We start from the raw sequence: 21,549 nt of genomic DNA, 5'->3' as shown, positions 1-21,549 counted from the left end.
TTGTTTGGGAGCCACGTCGCACGACCGCGCAATTGTCAGTTAAAGCGACGCAGTGCCGAATCGCAAAAACTGGCCGGGTCCTTTAGCTGCCTAAAGGTCCGGGTCTTAAGTGGTTAAGTCATTTTTTATTTTTTTTTGCTAATTTTCGGCTGAGCGCAGGTTTTTCCTACCTTCATGGCGTGCATCTCACTTACAGTATATTCCGGGGATTTACATCCATAACATTAGAGATTCTGGTGACAAGACCCTGACTCGGCAGAACTGTCAGGCCGCGGAGAGCAAAATGGTAACACCGAGTGGCAGGTAATTGTCACACCATTGATGGAGAAATGATGTTACCGGTTTGGCCACTGCGGCAGTGCGAGATTATTATACATAACGCATATCGCCAGCCTCTAAAGTCACACAATGCGCCTTCCAGGTTACATTTAAAGGGACAATTGCACCGCATGTTAAAGTAGTTTATAGTGAAAACCCTCATCAGACGGGGACATCCTCGTTGTATCAATATTATTCCAGTAATAAATTCAGCCAGAAAAACTCCCAGCATTACTCTACCAGGTTTTAAATAGTGTTGAGCAGAATACGCCATATTCGATTTTGCGATATATCACGAATATATAGCCGAATATTCGAGAAATATTCGCTAAATTCGAATATTCGTGATATTTTATCGAAATGAAATGTTTGCGAAATTTCGCTATTGCGAATGCGAAAATAATTGCGAAATTTCGACAACTGTGGTAGGAGCACTCTGATTGGCTCAGAATATTTGTGATATTTTATCGAAATTTCGCAAAATGCGAATGCGATATTTATTGCGGAATTTCGACAACTGCGGTAGGAGCCCTCTGATTGGCTCAGAATATTCGTGATATTTTATCGAAATTTCGCAAAATGCGAATGCGATATTTATTGCGGAATTTCGACAACTGCGGTAGGAGCCCTCTGATTGGCTCAGAATATTCGTGATATTTTATCGAAATTTCGCAAAATGCGAATGCGAAATTGATTGCGGAATTTCGACAACTGCGGTAGGAGCACTCTGATTGGCTCTGATGCAAAAGAAGGGCGGAGAAAATAATCGCGCAATATTCCTATTGCCGAATATTCGCATCGCGAATATTCGGCAATATAAAATGATCGCTTCAGCTACTCGGCCCAAGGTCTCTAATCATACCAGCAATGCTTTTAGACGTCGATGGAGATCACTAGGATGTGATCTGTTCTAAAAATAAAATTGAAAAAATCCGAATATTCGGAATAGCGAATATTCACCGCGAAATTCGAGATATTCGCGAATACTCGAATATGCCATATTCGAGCCGAATATTCGCAATACGAATATTCGTGAGCAACACTAGTTTTAAATGCAAACTTCAATTACAACAATGGGGTAGATTTACTAAAACTGGAGAGTAAAAAAAAACTGTTGTGTATGGTAGCCAATCAGCTTCTAACTTCAGCTTCTTCAATTAACCACTTAACCCCCCGGACCATGTTACTGGTCAAAGACCAGAGCACTTTTTGCGATTCGGCGCTGCGTCGCTTTAACAGACAATTGCGCGGTCGTGCGACGTGGCTCCCAAACAAAACTGGCATCCTTTTTTCCCCACAACTAGAGCTTTCTTTTGGTGGTATTTGTTCACCTCTGCGGTTTTCAGTTTTTGCGCTATAAACAAAAATAGAGCGACAATTTTTGAAAAAAAATAATATTTTTTACTTTTAACTATAATAAATATCCCCCAAAAATATATAAAAAACTTTTTTTTTCCTCAGTTACGTATTCTTCTACCTATTTTTCGTTTAAAAAAAAATCGCCCCCAGGCCACTGGTTGGGCACAGCTGGCATAAACTAATGAATTTCATTGGTATAAGCAACCATTTTTACAGGTTGAGATTGATTTATTCAGTGTTTATTATTAAGATTAGCTGTGATTGGCCACAGCTAATTATATAGCACAGATGGGCTGTGATTGACCCTATCTGTACAATGTGATCACTGTGACCAATCACAGCTAGCAACACAATTGTATACAATGGATGACATGAAAGGAAGCCATCTATTGTTTAGAACTGTCATGTGATCTGCTGTGATTTGTCACCATGAACACATGGTTCGGTACAGTGATCGGTCATTGGCAGTGTCCGGTGGACACAGCCGGTGACAGATTGCGTTCGGAATGACAAAAGTCCAGTCTGGCCATCATTTTACTATAGACAGGGTGGGAAGAGATTAAACAAACCTCCTTCTGTTCCGACGGGTCTCATAGTCTGTCTTCATACCCTATGGGTCTCATCGTCTGTCTTCATCCCCTACAGGTCTCATCGTCTGTCTTCATCCCCTATGGGTCTCATCTTCTGTTTTCATCCCCTATGGGTCCCATTGTCTGTCTTCATACTCTATGGGTCTCATCCTCTGTCTTCATCCCCTATGGGTCTCATCTTCTGCCTTCATCCCTTATGGGTCCCATTGTCTGTCTTCATCCCCTATGGGTCTCATCCTCGGCCTTCATCCCCTATGGGTCTCATCCTCTGTCTTCATCTCCTATGTGTTCCATCATCTGTCTTCATGCCCTACGGGTCCCATCGTCTGTCTTCATCCCCTATGGGTCTGATCGTCTGTCTTCATACCCTATGGGTCTCGTTGTCGGTCTTCATCCCTTAAGGGTCTCATTGTCGGTCTTCATCCCTTAAGGGTCCCATCGTCTGTCTTCATCCCCTACGGGTTCCATTGTCTCAGTCTTCAGCCCCTATGGGTCTCGCAACCCACAACTGCGCTGAAACTATTGATTTTCTCCTCCCTAACTTTCTCTGGGGCGTGACCACTCTTACTGGACTCCTGACCCAATTTATATGGTGCAGGATATATGGGCTAGACCTGGAGCAGAGCCCACAAAAAAGACCACGGAAGCAAAAAGAGAATTAGCTCCCACCTTCCTGGCCTGGGACACCACCTAACTGACTGGTTCAACCTGCCCACCAGCAGACTATAAACAGGAACAGTAAGGTCCAGTCTGGCCATCATTTTACTATAGACAGGATGGGAAGAGATTAAACAAACCTCCTCCTGTTCCGACAGGTCTCATAGTCTGTCTTCATCCCCTATGGGTCCCATTGTCTGTCTTCATCCCCTATGGGTCCCATTGTCTGTCTTCATCCCCTATGGGTCTCATCTTCTGTCTTCATCCCCTATGGGCCCCATTGTCTGTCTTCATCCCCTATGGGTCTCATTGTCTGTCTTCATCCCCTACGGGTCTCATCGTCTGTCTTCATCCCCTACGGGTCTCATCGTCTGTCTTCATCCCCTACGGGTCTCATCGTCTGTCTTCATCCCCTATGGGTCTGATCGTCTGTCTTCATCCCCTACGGGTCTTATTGTCTGTCTTCATCCCCTATGGGTCTCATTGTCTGTCTTCATCCCCTATGGGTCCCATCGTCTGTCTTCATCCCCTATGGGTCCCATTGTCTCAGTCTTCAGCCCCTATGGGTCTCGCAACCCACAACTGCGCTGAAACTATTGATTCTCTCCCCCCTAACTTTCTCTGGGGCGTGACCACTCTTACTGGAATCCTGACCCAATTTATATGGTGCAGGATATATGGGCTAGAACTGGAGCAGAGCCCACAAAAAAGACCACGGAGGCAAAAAGAGAATTGGCTCCCACCCTCCTGGCCTGGGACACCACCTAACTGACTGGTTCAACCTGCCCACAAGCAGACTATAAACAGGAACAGTATCGGGACAGAGTCTTTCAGTGCCCAGGGCAAAGATAAAGAATTGCAACCCACTCCCCCACTGTTAATACATGCCTTAGAATGGGTGTACCAGCCTGCGTCTGTTCTTTGTCCCCTTACTTGTCTGCGCCCCGGGGGCAGCTTCCCCTCCCCAGGGCAAAAGGGGAAACTGCCCCAGGCCCAATCATTGTTGTGGGACCCAAAGCAGCTGCCCCTTGAGCCCATGCTGCCTGCAAATAAGATAAGTGAGTTTGGATGGGCCCAAGAAAATGTTTGCCTAGGGTCAAATTAACATTAACGACTGCCCTGTGCCCACCCCTTGTCCTGGCCCTCAACGGGAAGTATAGGCATCAATATTCAACACATTCTCCATTATGAACTGTTTTTCACACAAATCCGGAGAATAGCTTTACATTTTCACTGTAAAATTTAAATATGGCATTAAATAAGAATATGTAACGAATATAAGGAAATTAGAATGGCTCTTCCAGGGTAGGGGCGCTGTGAGCAAAATGTAGAAGGTTATTAGCTAACTAACGAGATCCCAGATTCAGAACAGACGCGGGGGCCAGAGGTGAAGGATGCCACAGATCCTCCGGTCGTTAGAGATGCAGTCATTTCCCAGACCCCTTAACCAAATGAAAGGAAATATGTACACAATAACAGAGCGCGACATACTCATCCAGAAATAAATGTCAACCTTAATTTAAAGCAGAAGCAAAAGGAAATATAGAAATAAATATACTAGCTTGCAAATAAAGTGAACAACCATTTAACACTGTTTATTAAATGCATAAATATTATGTTTAAATGCTCTTAAAAAAAATCAGCTTCAGTAAATAAGCTTTTATTTTGCTTTTAATCAGTTAAAAGAACAAAACAGAAATGTTTAATAAAGAGCAGCTTGCGATCCATTTTAAAGGGGTTGTAAGGCTGCATTCACACCTGAGCGTAGGTCGTTCGGTTGTTTTTTTCCGGCGTTTCTTTCCGGCGTTTTGTCGCGCGTATTCATGCTTATTTGCGCGTTTGCATACAGCGTCGTCCGACGTTTTTGTACTTCGACGTTTTTTTATTTTAGCCAATAGGAAAAATGATCATCTTTTCATCACTTGTTGCTATGTTGGTAGATTTTTTTTATCTTCTGGCTGGGTGAAATGTTCTATTTGATCAAAGCGACAAAACGCCCGTAGCAAACGCCCGTTGTCGCGCTAGTCGCTTGAATCGAGTGTTTCCATTACTTTCTATGGGAAATAGAAATGCACAAAAACGCCCAAACCGCCCGATATGCGCGACAAAAAAGGGTCTGGAACTTGTTTGAGCTTCAGGCGACAAAATGCTCAGGTGTGAATGCAGCCAAAAGGTACAATGGCCCAGATTCAGTAAGCAATTGCGCCTGCGTAACCATAGTTACGCAGCGCAATTGCTGACTTGCGCCGGCGTAACGAGTTCTCCTGATTCAGAGAACTCGTTACGCCGACTGCAGCCTAAAATCTGCGTGGCATAAGGCTCTTATGCCACGCAGATTTTAGGCTGCATTCTTGCGATGACCGCTAGGGGGCGTTCCCATTGTGGTCAGCGTATAGTATGTAAATTGCATACTTACGCCGATTCACAATGTTGCGCGCCCCCTGCGTACGCAAGTTACGTCGTTTCCGTACGGCGTGTTTAGCGTAAGGCTGCCCCTTCTAATAGCAGGGGCAGCCAATGCTAAACTATACCCGGCGTTCCCGCGTCGCGACGTTCGAATTTTACGTTGTTTGCGTAAGTGAATCGTGAATGGCGATGGACGCCATTCACGTTCACTTTGAAGCAAATGACGTCCTTGCGACGTCATTTGCCGCAATGCACGTCGGGAAAGTTTCCCGACGGAGCATGTGCTCTACGCTAGGCGCTGGAGCGCGCCTAATTTAAATGATTCCCGCCCCCGGCGGGATCATTTACATTGCTAGCGCTTACGCCGGGCAATTTTGCCGGCGCGCCCTTGCAATTTACGGAGCTACTGCTCCGTGAATCGAGGGCAGCGCAAAATATTTGCGGGGGCGCAGGGCAAAATCGTTGCCCTGCACCTCCGCAAATCGAGCGCAATTCTTTCTGAATCCGGGCCAATGTTTTTTTCCTAAATAGCTTCCTTTACCTCAGTGCAGTCCTCCTTCACTTACCTCATCCTTCCATTTTGCTTTTAAATCAGGACCCCCCCGCTACATGCGGCGGTCGGAAATCGTCGGGGAGTGATCCGGGATGAGGGCGCGGCTATTCGTTTATAGCCGCCCCCTCGCGATCGGTCCCCGGAGCTGAAGAACGGGGAGAGCCGTATGTAAACACGGCTTCCCTGTGCTTCACGGTGGCGGCTGCATCGATCGAGTGATCCCTTTTATAGGGAGACTCGATCGATGACGTCAGACCTACAGCCACACCCCCCTACAGTTGTAAACACACACTAGGTGAAGCCTAACTCCTTCAGCGCCCCCTTGTGGTTAACTCCCAAACTGCAACTGTCATTTTCACAATAAACAATGCAATTTAAATGCATTTTTTGCTGTGAAAATGACAATGGTCCCAAAAATGTGTCAAAATTGTCCGATGTGTCCGCCATAATGTCGCAGTCACGAAAAAAATCGCTGATAGCCGCCATTAGTAGTAAAAAAAAAAGAAATAATAAAAATGCAATAAAACTATCCCCTATTTTGTAAACGCTATAGATTTTGCGCAAACCAATCGATAAACGCTTATTGCGATTTTTTTTCCAAAAATAGGTAGAAGAATACGTATCGGCCTAAACTGAGGAAAAAAAAATGTTATAAAAATTTTTGGGGGATATTTATTATAGCAAAAACGAAAAAATATTGAATTTTTTTCAAAATTGTCGCTCTATTTTTGTTTATAGCGCAAAAAATAAAAACCGCAGAGGTGATCAAATACCACCAAAAGAAAGCTCTATTTGTGGGGAAAAAAGGACACCAATTTTGTTTGGGAGCCACGTCGCACAACCGCGCAATTGTCAGTTAAAGCAACGCAGTGCCGAATCGCAAAAACTGGCCTGGGCATTTAGCTGCCTAAAGGTCCGGGGCTTAAGTGGTTAAATGGACTGTTTCTGCAAATTGCAATAGTTGTGAATTTAGTGTTGGACAATATTTGATTATTTCGGAGTTCAACTGTAAATAAAATACATTTAATGCTACATTGATGATTTCAGAGCTGCATTCACCTGTTGTCTTTTCTATCTGCTTGGATTACAGACTTATGAATCTGCATATCAATTGTTATTCAAGAACAGCGTCGCAAATTCTTCAAACGGTCTGTTGCTGCAACATGGCGAGAAGAAAGTGCTGTACAAAGTAGCAAAACACAGAGGGGAAAATCACAAATATCATAAAAATGAAGTATGTTCCTCCCATAAAATAAATTACAAAGTTTAATTCAGTTTCATCTTAAACATTGTAGTTAAAAAGGGGAGAAAAAAACGAAATTTGCTTTTATGAAAAGGCAGAGTGGGCTGTAATGAAAGGCTCTGATTTACTAGCAAATTAAAAATAAAAAACAGATGGGGATTTTTTTATAGTGAAATAAAAATTCAACTACTCAACTTAAAAGTCAACAAAGCGCAGCAGAGTGGAAAGCAACATGGAGGTGCTGCAAAATGTTCATAAAATGTGCAGAAAACGCAGAGAAAGAGACATAAGAAACAAGTGAAAGGAATTGCAAAAAAAAAGAGAAAAGACTGAATTAACCGCTTAAGACCCGGACCTTTAGGCAGTTAAAGGACCCGGCCAGTTTTTGCGATTCGGCGCTGTGTCGCTTTAACTGACAATTGCGCGGTCATGCGACGTGGCTCCCAAACAAAATTGGCGTCCTTTTTCCCCCACAAATAGAGCTTTCTTTTGGTGGTATTTGATCACCTCTGCGGTTTTTATTTTTTGCGCTATAAACAAAAATAGAGCGACAATTTTGAAAAAAATGCAATATTTTTTCCTTTTTGCTATAATAAATAATCCCCAAAAATATATATAAAAAACGTTTTTTTCCCCCTCAGTTTAGGCCGATACGTATTCTTCTACATATTTTTGGTAAAAAAAAATCGCAATAAGCGTTTATCGATTGGTTTGCACAAAATATATAGTGTTTACAAAATAGGGAATAGTTTTATTGTATTTTTATTAAAAAAACATTTTTTACTACTAATGGTGGCGATCAGCGATTTTTTTTCCGTGACTGCGACATTATGGCGGACACATCGGACAATTTTGACACATTTTTGGGACCATTGTCATTTTCACAGCAAAAAGTGCTATAAAAATGCATTGTTTACTGTGAAAGTGACAATTGCAGTTTGGGAGTTAACCACTAGGGGGCGCTGAAGGGGTTAAGTGTGACCTCATATGTGTTTCTAACTGTAGGGGGCGGGGCTGGACGTGTGACATCATTAATCGTGTTTCCCTATATCATAAAACACACGATCGATGACAGCGCCACAGTGAAGAACGGGGAAGCTGTGTTTACACACAGCTCTCCCCGTTCTTCAGCTCCGGGGACCGATCGCGGGACTCCAGCGGCGATCGGGTCCGCGGGTTCTGCGGCCGCGGAGCTTCGGACCGGGTCACAGGCCCGCGACCCACGGCTGGGCACTTAAAGGTGAAAAAACACGAAGCTTTACAACCCCTTTAAGAGTCCTTCATCGTGTAATAAAACTGCCTCTTGAGATGGAGTGAGATATGACCAGAGCTTGGCAAAGACCGCAAGCTGGACAAAAAAAGTTTGGTGAATGGCCCGACATAGTATTTGTGGGAAAAAAATGATGTCAATTTTGTTTGGGTACAGCGTCGCACGACCGGGCAATTGTCAGTTAAAGCGACGCAGTGCCGAATTGTAAAAAAGTGCTCTGGTCAGGAAGGGGGTAAAATCTTCCACGGCTCAAGCGGTTAGGCCCCTTTCACACTGAGGAGTTTTTCAGGCGTTTTAGCGCTAAAAATAGCGCCTGAAAAACTCCTGCCCGGCTTTCACACTGGAGCGGTGCGCTAGCAGGACCGCTCCAAAATTCCTGCTAGCAGCATCTTTGGAGCGGTGTGTTTACCGCTCCTCCACCGCTCCTTCCCATCGAAAGCAATGGGAAACCGCGGTAACACCACCGGGAATGCGCCTCAGCAGAGGCGCATTGCGGGTGGTATTAACCCTTTTTCAGCCGTTAGCGTAGGTTAAAACCACACCACTGGCGGCCGAATACCGCTGCAATTCCGACGTTATAGCCCCGCTATACCGCCAGCGCACCTCCCGCCCCTTAACCACTTAAGGACCGCCTAACGCCGATATACATCGGCAGAATGGCACGGCTGGGCACAATCACGTACCTGTACGTGATTGTATAATGCCCAGCTGTGGGTCGAAGCTCCGTGACCGCGGGACTTGCGGATCCGATCGCCGCTGGAGTCCCGCGATCGGTCCCCGGAGCTGAAGAAAGGGGAGAGCCGTGTGTAAACACACCTTCCCCTTTCTTCACTGTGGCGCCGTCATCGATCGTGTGATCCCTGATATAGGGAACCACAATCAATGATGTCACACCTACATCCACACCCCCCCTACAGTTAGAAACACAGATGAGGTCACACATAACCCCATCAGCGCCCCCTTGTGGTTAACTCCCAAACTGCAATTGTCATTTTTCACAGTAAACAATGCATTTTTAATGCATTTTTTGCTGTGAAAATGACAATGGTCCCAAAAATGTGTCAAAAGTGTCTGATGTGTCCGCCATAATGTCGCAGTCACGAAAAAAAAACGCTGATCGCGGTAGTAAAAAAAAAAATATATATAAAAATGCAATAAAACTATCCCCTATTTTGTAAACGCTATAAATTATGCGCAAACCAATCGATAAACGATTATTGCAATTATTTTTTACCAAAAATAGGTAGAAGAATACGTATCGGCCTATACTGAGGAAAAAAAACTTTTTTTATATATTTTTGGGGGATATTTATTATAGCAAAAAGTAAAAAATATTGCATTTTTTCAAAATTGTCGCTCTATTTTCATTTATAGACGCAAAAAATAAAAACCGCAGAGGTGATCAAATACCAACAAAAGAAAGCTCTATTTGTGGGGAAAAAAGGAAGCCAATTTTGTTTGGGAGCCAGGTCGCACGACCGCGCAATTGTCAGTTAAAGCTACGCAGTGCCGAATCGCAAAAAAGGGGCCTGGTCCTTTAGCTGCATTTTGTTCCGGGTCTTAAGTGGTTAAGGACACGGCGGCCGGCTTCCCGGCCAGCTGCTTAACAGTCAACTGTTCTTCACACAGACATCAAATCGTTACGAAAATTTAGAATTTGTTAGAAAACTAATTTTCAACCACATTCGTTACTATTTATTCCCGGAGATTCGGATCCCCAAATAACCCAAAATTTGTACGAATTTATATTCGGACCGAAACAAATTGCACATATTTAGCCACAGGAAGGATTTTATTTTTCAGGAGGAATTTAAAACAAAAGGCTCTGGGCCGGATTCACGTACAGCCGCGTAAAATTGTGCGGGCGTAACGTATCTGATTTACGTTACGCCTCCGCAACTTACACGGGCAAGAGCTGTATTCTGAAAGCACTTGCTCCGTAAGTTGCGGCGGCGTAGCGTAAATCGGCCGGCGTAAGCCCGCCTAATTCAAATTTGGATCAGGGGGGCGTGTTTTATGTAAAACTACTGTGACCCGACGTGATTGACGTTTTTGTAGTCCGTGGAATCTCCCAGTGTGCATTGCTCCAAAGTACTAGTGTTGCTCACGAATATTCGCATTTCGAATATTCGTTACGAATATGGCATATTCGAATATTCGCGAATAACTCGAATTTCGCGGCCAATATTCGCAATTCCGAATATTCATATTTTTTCAAATTTATTTTTAAAACAGATCACATCCTATCGACGTCTAAAAGCATTGCTGGTATGATTAGAGACCCTGGGCCGAGTAGCTAAGCTGAGGCGATCCTTTTATGCTGCCGAATATTTGCAATCGCGAATATTCGATTTCCGAATATTCGCAAATACTTTCTCCGCCCTTCTTTTGCATCAGAGCCAATCAGAGTTCTCCTACCACAGTTGTCAAAATTTCGCAATCAATTTCGCATTCGCATTAGCGAAATTTCGCAACAATTTTTTTTTTTATAAAATATCACGAATATTCGATTTTAGCGAATATTTCACGAATATTCGGCTATATATTCGTGATATATCGCGAAATCGAATATGGCGTATTCCGCTCAACACTACAAAGTACGCCGCAAGGACGTCATTGGTTTCGACGTGAACGTAAATGACGTCCAGCCCCATTCACGGACGACTTACGCAAACGACGTAACTTTTTCAAATTTCGACGCGGGAACGACGGCCATACTTAACATTGTTACGCCGCACTTATGCCTCATATACCCAGGGGCAACTATACGCCGGGAAAAGCCTAACGTAAACGTCGTAACTTTACTGCGTCGGCTGCGCGTACGTTCGGGAATTCGCGTATCTAGCTAATTTGCATACTCAACGCGGAATTCGACGGAAGCGCCACCTAGCGGTCAAAAAAAAAATGCAGTTAAGATCCGACGGCGTAAGAGACTTACGCCTGTCGGATCTAATGGATATCTATGCGTAACTGATTCTAAGAATCAGGCGCATAGATACGACGGCTCGGATTCGGACTTACGACGGCGTACATGGCGCTGCGCCGTCGTAAGTCCTTTCAGAATCTGGGCCTCTTTTTTTAGTGGACTGTTTCAGAACAGAATGTTTCCTATAATAAAGGAAATCTTCACTCTCTGAGCGCCGGCCCGCCGCTTTAATGGTTCGATAATAACTGAAATTTCTATAAAAAGACAAAGCAAGCTGATGAAAAAAAAAAAAAAAAAAGTAATCTTTGTAACTCTCTGGAATGAAATGAAGATTTCCATCCCGGCCCAAACTTGTGTCATCTAATTAACCCGATTTAAATGAGCAGCGATAGGGTTGCGCGCAGTCTGAAATTCCCTGGAAGAAGTGCACTTAGGATGGTTTGATGGTGAATGACTTCTGCAGACTTGATTTTAATTCCTCCAAATTATCTTCTCACTGATGAATATTAAAACTGACAGATGTATTAAAAAAAGAAAAAAAAATCCTTTGAGGTTCATCAGCTATAAAGAGAGGGAAAAAAAAAATAGCATTTTACTGCTAAAGGAAATGAGTGAATTAAAGAGAAATAGTTCCCCCGCGTCGCACCCGGACCTCTGCGGAAACCATAGAGGAAAATCCTGGCAAGATTCCAAAATTCCCCGCTGTACACACAATGCAAATTTCACAATTAGGCAATCAATTTTATATTTGAAGTACAACAGACAACATTTCAAAGCAGCCTAAAGGCCAAGATGTGCATGTTCAAGCGCCCCAAGTCTCAGCGCCCCCATGCCAGGGAATACACAGACACCTGAGTATGCCGCTGTATGGTGTATGGACAGGGGCGGACTGACAACTCAGAAGGCCCCCGGGCAATAGGAGATTATGGGGCCCCCAGGCAATAGGAGATTATGGGGCCCCCAGGAAATAGGAGATTATGGGGCCCCCAGGCAATAGATTATGGGGGCACACAGTTCTGTATACACACACATACAATATACATACACAGTATACACACAGGGCCAGATTCACAAAGAGATACGACGGTGTATTATCTCCTGATATCTCCTGATACACCGTCGTATCTCTGACTTACACTGGTCCTATCTATGCGCCCGATTCATAGAATCAGATACGCATAGATAGGACTAAGATCCGACAGTGTTACACTGTGTTACACTGTCGGATCTTTTTTTCGATTTAAAAATGGTGCCGGGGGCGTTCCCGCTGATTTAAGTTGAATAATATGTAAATCAGCGAGATACGCAAATTCACGAACGTACGTGGACCCGACGCAGTCTTCTTACGACGTTTCCGTAGCGGCTTTCCCGTCGTATACTTACCCCTGCTTTCATCAGGCGCAGTCAATGTTAAGTATAGCCGACGTTCCCGCGTCAAATTAAATTTTTTTAACGTCGTTTGCGTAAGTCGTTCTAGAATACGGATGGACGTCGTTTACATAAGCGTCGCAACCACTGACGTCCTAGCGACGTCAGTGGGAGCAATGCACGCCAGGAAATTCCCCGGACGGCGCATGCGCATTTAAATTGGCGCGGGAACGCGCCTGATTTAAATAGTACACTCCCCTAGCCGCGGAATTTGAATTCCGCCGGGGGATTTAGAATCCGCCGTCGCAAGTTTGGAGGTAAGTGTTTTGTGAATTAGCCACTTGCCTCCTAAACTTGCGGGAGCGGATCTTAATTCACGTAGAACGAGCGGATCTATAGATCCGCTGATCTACGTGAATCTGGCCCACAGAATACACAGTATACACACAATATACACACACACAGTATACACACACAGTATACGTAAACATACAGTATACATACACAGTATACACACACAGTATACATAAACATACAGTATACATACACAGTATACACATACAGTATACATACACAGTATACACATACAGTACACATAAACATACAGTATACATACACAGTATACACACACAGTATACATAAACATACAGTATACATACACAGTATACACACACAGTATACATAAACATACAGTATACATACACAGTATACACATACAGTATACATACACAGTATACACATACAGTATACATACACAGTATAGACACACAGGGCCAGATCCACATAGAATTGGATAGACGCAGCGTATCAGAGATGCGCTACGCCGCCGTATCTTACCTGGCTTTAAGTCAAATCCAGGAAGATTTCGTGCCGTAAGTTACGGCGGCGTAGTGTATTTCTGGCGGCGGAATTCAAATCGGCGGGTAGGGGGCGTGATTCATTTAAATGAAGCGCGTCCCCGCGCCGAATGAACTGCGCATGCTCCGTTTCTAAATTTCCCGCCGTGCATTGCGCTAAATGATGTCGCAACAACATCATTTTTTGAACTTAGACGTGACTTACGTCCATCCCTATTCAGGGACGACATACGCAAAAAAAAAAATTAAATTTCGACGCGGGAACGATGGCCATACTTTAACATGGCAAGTCTATCTATACGCCGCAAAATAGCGGCTTTAACTATACGCCGGAAAAAGCCGACTACAGACGACGTAAGAGAATGTGACGGCCGCGCGTACATTAGTGGATCGTCGGAAAAAGCTAATTTGCATACCCGACGTGGAAAACGACGCGAACTCCACCCAGCGGATGCCGAAGTATTGCACCTACGATCTGAAGGCGTACGAAGCGTACGCCTGTCGGATCTAACCCAGAAGCCGTCGTATCTTTGTTTGAGGATTCAAACTAAAGATATGACGCGGGAAATTTGAAAGTACGCCGGCGTATCAGTAGATACGCCGGCGTACTCGCTATGTGGATCTGGCCCACAGTATACATACACAGAATACACACACACACACAGTATACACACACAGTATACACACACAGTATACACACACAGTATACATACACAGTATACATACACACACACAGTATACATACACAGTATACACACACAGTATACACACACAGTATACATACACAGTATACATACACACACACAGTATACATACACAGTATACACACACAGTATACATACACATACAGACACACACACACACACACACACACTGAGAAGGTACTGAAGAGGCGGGGCCGCTACAATCTTGGGATTTTTAGACCAAAAGGATGTCAATAAGGGACATTTCAGGGACAGATGTAAAAAAAATACAGATTCTTACATACTGTCCCTGGTTTTACTGAGGATGGCAACCCTGATGGGGCCCCCTAGTGGCATGGGGCCCTTGGGCAGTGCCTGAGTGCCCGAATGGTCAGTCCGCCCCTGTGTATGGACAGATTGGATACTCTCAGTCTGCCAATTAAATGCACCACTACTTAAGGGTGTCCTGGCCCTAACCCTCTTTCCCCCAAAAATGCAAAAAAGGACTGTCAAAAGAAATAAAACCTCTTTTACATCCAAGAAGTGTCTGGCGCCCAATGACTTTCACCATCTTTGCACCCACCATGCCTCACAAACCACCACATATTGAAGGCTGTCAGCTGTCTTTGGCCCTGGAGGTCCTCATTAGACTGGAAGAGGCTAAAGACTTTGCTACACAAGCAAAAGTTTGATTCCAAAAAAATGCCCATTTGGTGTTAAAAAAAACTATTTTCCGCTACGACGCGGTTCAGGAAATTTCACATGTGTGTTTATGAAGTCACAAAGTTTACAAGCCGCCATAATTCGTCTCCCGGAGCTTTATGAACGACACACACAGAAAAATGCCAAAATACGGAACGGAGATCTTCGACGTGATGAAGGGAGCGTGTCATTTATAGAGATAAAATATATCTGGGCAGATCAGCCGCGCCGATCAATAAAACTTTTAAAAAAGATTCATTCTACCACTTTTTTTACTTTAACTCGGCACTTAAAGGAGCGATCCAACGAGTGAAGGCACATTACACAGCAACATCAATCTTTCTTTATTATGAATGTATTGCATGAGCGGCATAAAAAGGCCAATTATTACGTTTGCCATGTTTACCTTTCTTGCAATTTTTATTTTTCCTTAACTGCTTGCCGACCAGCGCACGAAGATATACGTCGACAGCATGGCACAGACAAGCAGAAGGATGTACCTGTACGCCCCCTTTAAGATCATGGCATTGAGGACGCGCACGTGCCGCCATGAGCCCGACCACGGGTCCCCGCTGACACGATCGCCACGGGGATACCCGCGGTCGTCTCACGGTAAGGAAGATCGGGGAGATGCTGATGTAAACAAGCATCTCCCCACTCTGCCTAGTGACAGTGGCCTAGATTCAAGAAGCAATTGCGTCTGCGTAACCGTAGTCAAGCAGCTTAATTTCTTACTTGCGCCGGCGTTACGAATGCTCCTGATTCAGGAACCTCGTTACGCCGACGGCAGCCTAAGATATGACTAGCATAAGGCTCTTATGCCAGTCATATCGTAGGCTGCATTCTTACGTTGGCCGCTAGGGGGCGTTCCCATTGTGGTCAGCGTATAGTATGCAAATTGCATACTAACGCCGATTTACAGTTTACATTTACATTTACGCCAGTTTACGTCGTTTCCGTCCGTCGGGTTTCGCGTAAGGCTGCCCCTTCTAATAGCAGGGGCAGCCAATGTTACGTATACCCGTCGTTCCCACGTCGCAAAGTTTACATTTTACGTTGTTTGCGTAAGTGAATCGTGAATGGCGCTGGACGCCATTCACGTTCACTTTGAAGCAAATGACGTCCTTGCGACGTCATTTGCCACAATGCACGCTTGGGAAAGTTTCCCGACGGAGCATGCGCCCTACGCTCGGCGCGGGAACGCGCCTAATTTAAATGATTCCCGCCCCCTACTGGATCATTTAAATTGCGCGCGCTTAGGCCGGGCATTTTGCCGGAGCGCCCACACAATTTACGGAGCTGCTGCTCCGTGAATCGAGGGTAGCGCAGATAATTTGCGGGGGCGCAGGGCAAAAACGGTTTTTACGTAGGCGCAGGGCAAAAACGGTGCCCTGCGCCTACGTAAAAACTGTGCAAATCTTACTGAATCTACCCCAGTGACAGTGATCACCGCTTCCTGTAATCGGAAGCAGTGATTACAGTCTTGTCGCATGTAGCCCACACCCCCATTGGTAAGAATCACTTCCTAGGGCACACTTAACCCCTTCAGCGCCACCTAGTGGTTAACCCCATTCACTGCCAGTGTCATTTTCACAGTAATCAGTGCATTCTTAAACAAAACCAAGGGTTAATCAAGCCCTCTCCGGATGAAGCTACAATTCACTAGAATAACAAATTATGGAAAAGGGGGGGGGGGAGAGGGGAGGGAATATGGGAAAAAAGACAAAGATCAGATCTTTTTGGAAAAAAGAAAAACTGACAGAACTATATACAGTATTAGTCCATTTTAGGCAAGTCCATAAAATATGAAACTATACTATCGCGAAGGAGGCTGCCAGCTTGCAGATTGAAGCAAAATCTGAAATAGTAGAAGGAAGAGAAAAGCAGCGCCTTCTAAGCGTAGTAATCAGGTTATTTTATTATATTAAAAGTAGTCATATAAAATCATCACTCACAAAGGAGCTAAAAACGTATGGCTTATCTGTAGGAATATATATTTCCTTCATCCGCTCTGCGTCCTGAATGCTGGTGCTCTGTAGACCTAGATGGTGGTACACAGGAGGTACACAGGGATTGCTGTGAGTCACTACCTCCGTCGGCTGGCGGTGATGGAACCATGGACCTCTGACACAGGGAGGAGGGGGACAGCTATCCGTGGAGCACAGTGATGGAATCAGGTCACTTCCGGGTACGGGTCGCGGGAGGGTGCACGCGTTCGAAGCATGCGTGCTTTTTCTTCAGGCTCTATCATCAGTGCATTCTTATAGCACTGATCGCTGTAATAATGACAATGGTCCCAAAAATAGTGTCAAAAGTGTCCGAAGTGTCCGTCATAATGTCGCGGTCACGAAAAAAATCGCTGATCGCCGCCATTGGTAGTAAAAAAAAATATTAATAAAAATGCTATTAACTATCCCCTATTTTGTAGACGCTATAACTTTTGTGCAAACCAATCGATAAACGCTTATTGCGATTTTTTTTTTTTAACCAAAAATAGGTAGAAGAATATGTATCGGCCTAAACTGAGGAAAAAAAAGTTTTTTGTATATATTTTTGGGGGATATTTATTATTATTATTATACAGGATTTATATTATAGCAAAAAGTAAAAAATATTGAATTTTTTTTCAAAATTGTCGCTCTATTTTTGTTTATAGCGCAAAAAATAAAAACCGCAGAGGTGATCAAATACCACCAAAAGAAAGCTCTATTTGTGGGGAAAAAAGAACGCCAATTTTGTTTGTGAGCCACGTCGCACGACCGCGCAATTGTCAGTTAAAGCGACGCAGTGCCGAATCGCAAAAACTGACCAGGTCCTTTACCTACCTAAAGGTCCGGGTCTTAAGTGGTTAACCTCTATTTATAAAATATTTGGCACCCTGGATTTTTCTATAGAAGGGAACCTCAAAGACAATATCGCTGTCAGATGAGGATAAGGAGGGGAGCATACGGTAGGAGTAGTGACCCTATTCAATAAATAAATGTGTTCACTTATGATTAAACAATGCCTACCCATATCAAAGCCAGATTGGAGACTATAGGCAAAACATCTTTCATGGATCCCCCAGCTGGGACCCGGGACCCCCGGAGAGTCATTCTGCTTTTTTTATTTTTTATAAATCTCTCCTCCATGTAAGATCTCACCAGGAGCCGTCCCTACACATCCGCGGAAACCATCTGTCGCAGCTTACAAGCCTGGAACGGAAACCCGCAGCGCCGATCTCTCCTAGAAAAAAAAATAAAGAATAAAAAAAATAATAAATAAAACTATTATTTTTAAGAGTAATGTAAAAAAATGTATTTATGTTGTAGGGACTTGCAGAATTCAGCACATGGGGGCTGCAATAAAAATTAATGCGCCGGCTTCAATAATAGAAGTGCGGTCAGATGAAGTCGTTTTTACAAATGTAGCGGGCTTGTTGTAGTGAAGGGAGCCCACATTTATCATCAGACGCTGTGAAAGGGAAAGGAATTTCGCAGCCGGCCCAAAAACAATATTTTTTCAAACGCGACTTACAAAAAAAAAAGAGGACGATTGCGAAAATAGAAGGCGGCAGCATCCAATGGTTAGAGAAAGGGCTCTGGGCAAGTGGCTATCAGACCCTATCAGACACATGCGGCTCGTTTTGTTCCTGAATTAAAGCGGAGGTTCCCCCTAAAACAATTATATACCATTACATCCAGCATACTTCCGACATCTGCAGTATGCAGATTTTTTTGTTTTGTTTGCCGTACATACCGTTTTATTGTTATTTTCCCCCCGGCTTCCGGGTTCTGGCTCACGCGGGACTGGGCGTTCCTATTCAGAGGTCAGATGATTGACGTCTGGTGAAAAACTTCCCCTGGCGCATAAGGCGCGTCACCAGTTTTCCGTAAATAGCCGACCTGCGAGTCGGCTCTATATGGCGCCTGCGCAGTCAGCTCTACACGGCGGGCGCAGGCGCCGTATAGCGCCGTATAGAGCCGATTCGCAGGTCGGCTAGTTACGGAAAACTGGTGAAGCGCCTTATGCGCCAGGGGAAGTTTTTCACCAGACCTCAATCATCTAACCTCTGATTAGGAACACCCAGTCCCGCGGGTGTTCCCCTTTCCTGCCATGGACTCCACTCATATTGGAGATATTGATGGACACTATATTATCAAAAGTATTGGGACACCTGCCTTCACACTTACGTGAACTTTAATGGCATCCCAGTCTTAAGCCCTGTGCACACGGCCGGTTTTCCACTCGGGATTCCTGCCAAGCTTGTCTTGCGTACAGACTGTCATACAAAATCCCACCGGTCCAAAGTGCGGTGACCAGTGGCAGCTGGTGCTCAAAATTTTTTGGGGGGCGCAAACAAATGAAAAAACAAAAAAAAAACAAACGCAGCCACTGTTCCCATCAAATTCAGCCACTGTGCCATGCCATCAATTGTCGCCACTGTGCCATCAATTGTCGCCACTGTGACATGCCTTCAAATGCAGCCACTGTGCCATGCAACGCAGCCACTGTGCCATCATTTAATGCCACTGCGCCCATCAATTGTCACCACTGTGCCATGCCATCAAACGCAGCCACTGTGCCCATCAATTGTCACCACTGTGCCATGCCATCAAACGCAGCCACTGTGCCATCAATTGTCGCCACTGTACCATGCCCAATGCAGCCACTGTGCCATCAAACGCAGCCACTGTGCCATGCTATCAAACAGAGCCACTGTGCCATCAATTGTCACCACTGTGCCAATCAATGGTCACCACTGTGCCATCAAACACAGCCACTGTGCCATCAAACACAGCCACTGTGCCATCAAACGCAGCCACTGTGCCATGCCATCAATTGTGCCCACATCAATTGTTGTCACTGTGCCCTGTAAAATGCTGCCCCCTGCCCAGCACTTACCTTTCTGGAGTCAGCCATCCTCCTTCCACGGTCCCTCGATGTCTTCTCCCGCCCTCGATGACGCTTCAGCCAATCAGGTCATCGGTAACCAGAACCTGATTGGCTGAGACGCCTGTCAGTCTTATCCAAGGAACACACCACCCGTGCGTCCCCTGGATAACTATTTGGAAGCCGATTACAGCCCGAAGGCTGCAATCGGAAAGCCTCATCAGTTCCCACCAGTGCCCATCAGTGCAGCAAATCAGTGTTCACCAGTGCCGCCTCATCAGTGCCCATCAGTGCCACCTCATCAGTGCCCATCAGTGTCATGTATTAGTTCCCATCAGTGCCCATCAGTGCAGCCTATAGGTGCCCATCAGTGCCTCCTCATCAGTGCCACATATTCGTTTCCACCAGTGCCCATCAGTGCAGCCAATCAGTGTTCACCAGTGCCGCCTCATCAGTGCCGCCTCATCAGTGTCATGTATTAGTTCCCATCAGTGCCCATCAGTGCAGTCTATAAGTGTCCATCAGTGCCTCCCATCAGTGCCCATCAGTGCCTCCCATCAGTGCCCATCAGTGCCTCCCATCAGTGCCGCCTATCAGTGCCACGTATTAGTTCCCATCAGTACCAATCAGTGCAGCCTCATCAGCGCACATCAGTAAATGAGAAAAATGACCTGTTTACAAACTTTTATAACAAATTATAAAAAAAAAAAAATGTTTTTTTATTTTTATTTCAGTGTTTTTTCATTTGTTTACCAAAAAATAAAACCCCAGTGATGATTAAATACCACCAAAAGAAAGCTCTATTTGTGTGAAAAAATGACAAAAATAAAGGCACAGTGTCGCACGACCGCGCAATTGTCATTCAAAGTGTGACAAGCTCTGAAAGCTGAAACTTGGCCTGGGCAGGAAGCGGGTAAAAGTGTCCGGTAGGCAAGTGGTTAAAGTGGAGGTTCACCTTCAAAAAAAAATCGGTAATCACACGGAGTCGAGCCATCCTACCGACAGAATGCCGGTGTTTTTTTTTCTCAGCACATACCTCGTTATCACGATTTTCACCCCCCGGCAATCCCGCGGGACTGGGCGTTCCCAAGCACTGCCTGTGATTGACAGGCTTCCGAACGGCGCATACTGCGCGTCACAGGTTGCAAAAAAAAAACGAACGTCGGTGCGGCTCTATACGGCACCTGCACACCGACGTTCAGGTTCTGTCGGCAACCTGTGACGCGCAGTATGCGCCGTTCGGAAGCCTGTCAATCACAGGCAGTGCTTGGGAACGCCCAGTCCCGCGGGATTGCCGGGGGGTGAAAATCGTGATAACGAGGTATGTGCTGAGAAAAAAAAACACCGGCATTCTGTCGGTAGGATGGCGCGACTCCGTGTGATGTCAGAATGTTTTTGAGGGTGAACCTCCACTTTAAGGAGTACTTTTCAATCAAAACATGCTGCGCCCCCCGGAGTTCCGCTTTAATTTTCCCTTTGGATCGGACAGTAGTGTCAGCGACGGCCGTCCTGCCCCGAGGATGAAGCCATCGAACACCTCGGGCACAATTTATGCGGCGTTTGACATGCCGCCGTTTTCCTCGCATTCCTCTGGACCTTTATCGATCAGAATCAGAAGGAGCCTGTGATTTATGCCGCGCTCTCTGCCAGAGGGCAATTGCTTGGCCGCCGTCCAATGTGCTAAATATTCGGTAATTTAATTCTAATAAATTGAAAGAAAAGAAAAAAAAATTCTCTGGGAGTGA

The sequence above is a fragment of the Rana temporaria genome, chromosome 13 (assembly GCF_905171775.1).
Source record: "Rana temporaria chromosome 13, aRanTem1.1, whole genome shotgun sequence".
NCBI lineage: Eukaryota > Metazoa > Chordata > Amphibia > Anura > Ranidae > Rana > Rana temporaria.
Note: the sequence above shows the minus strand (reverse complement) of the source record.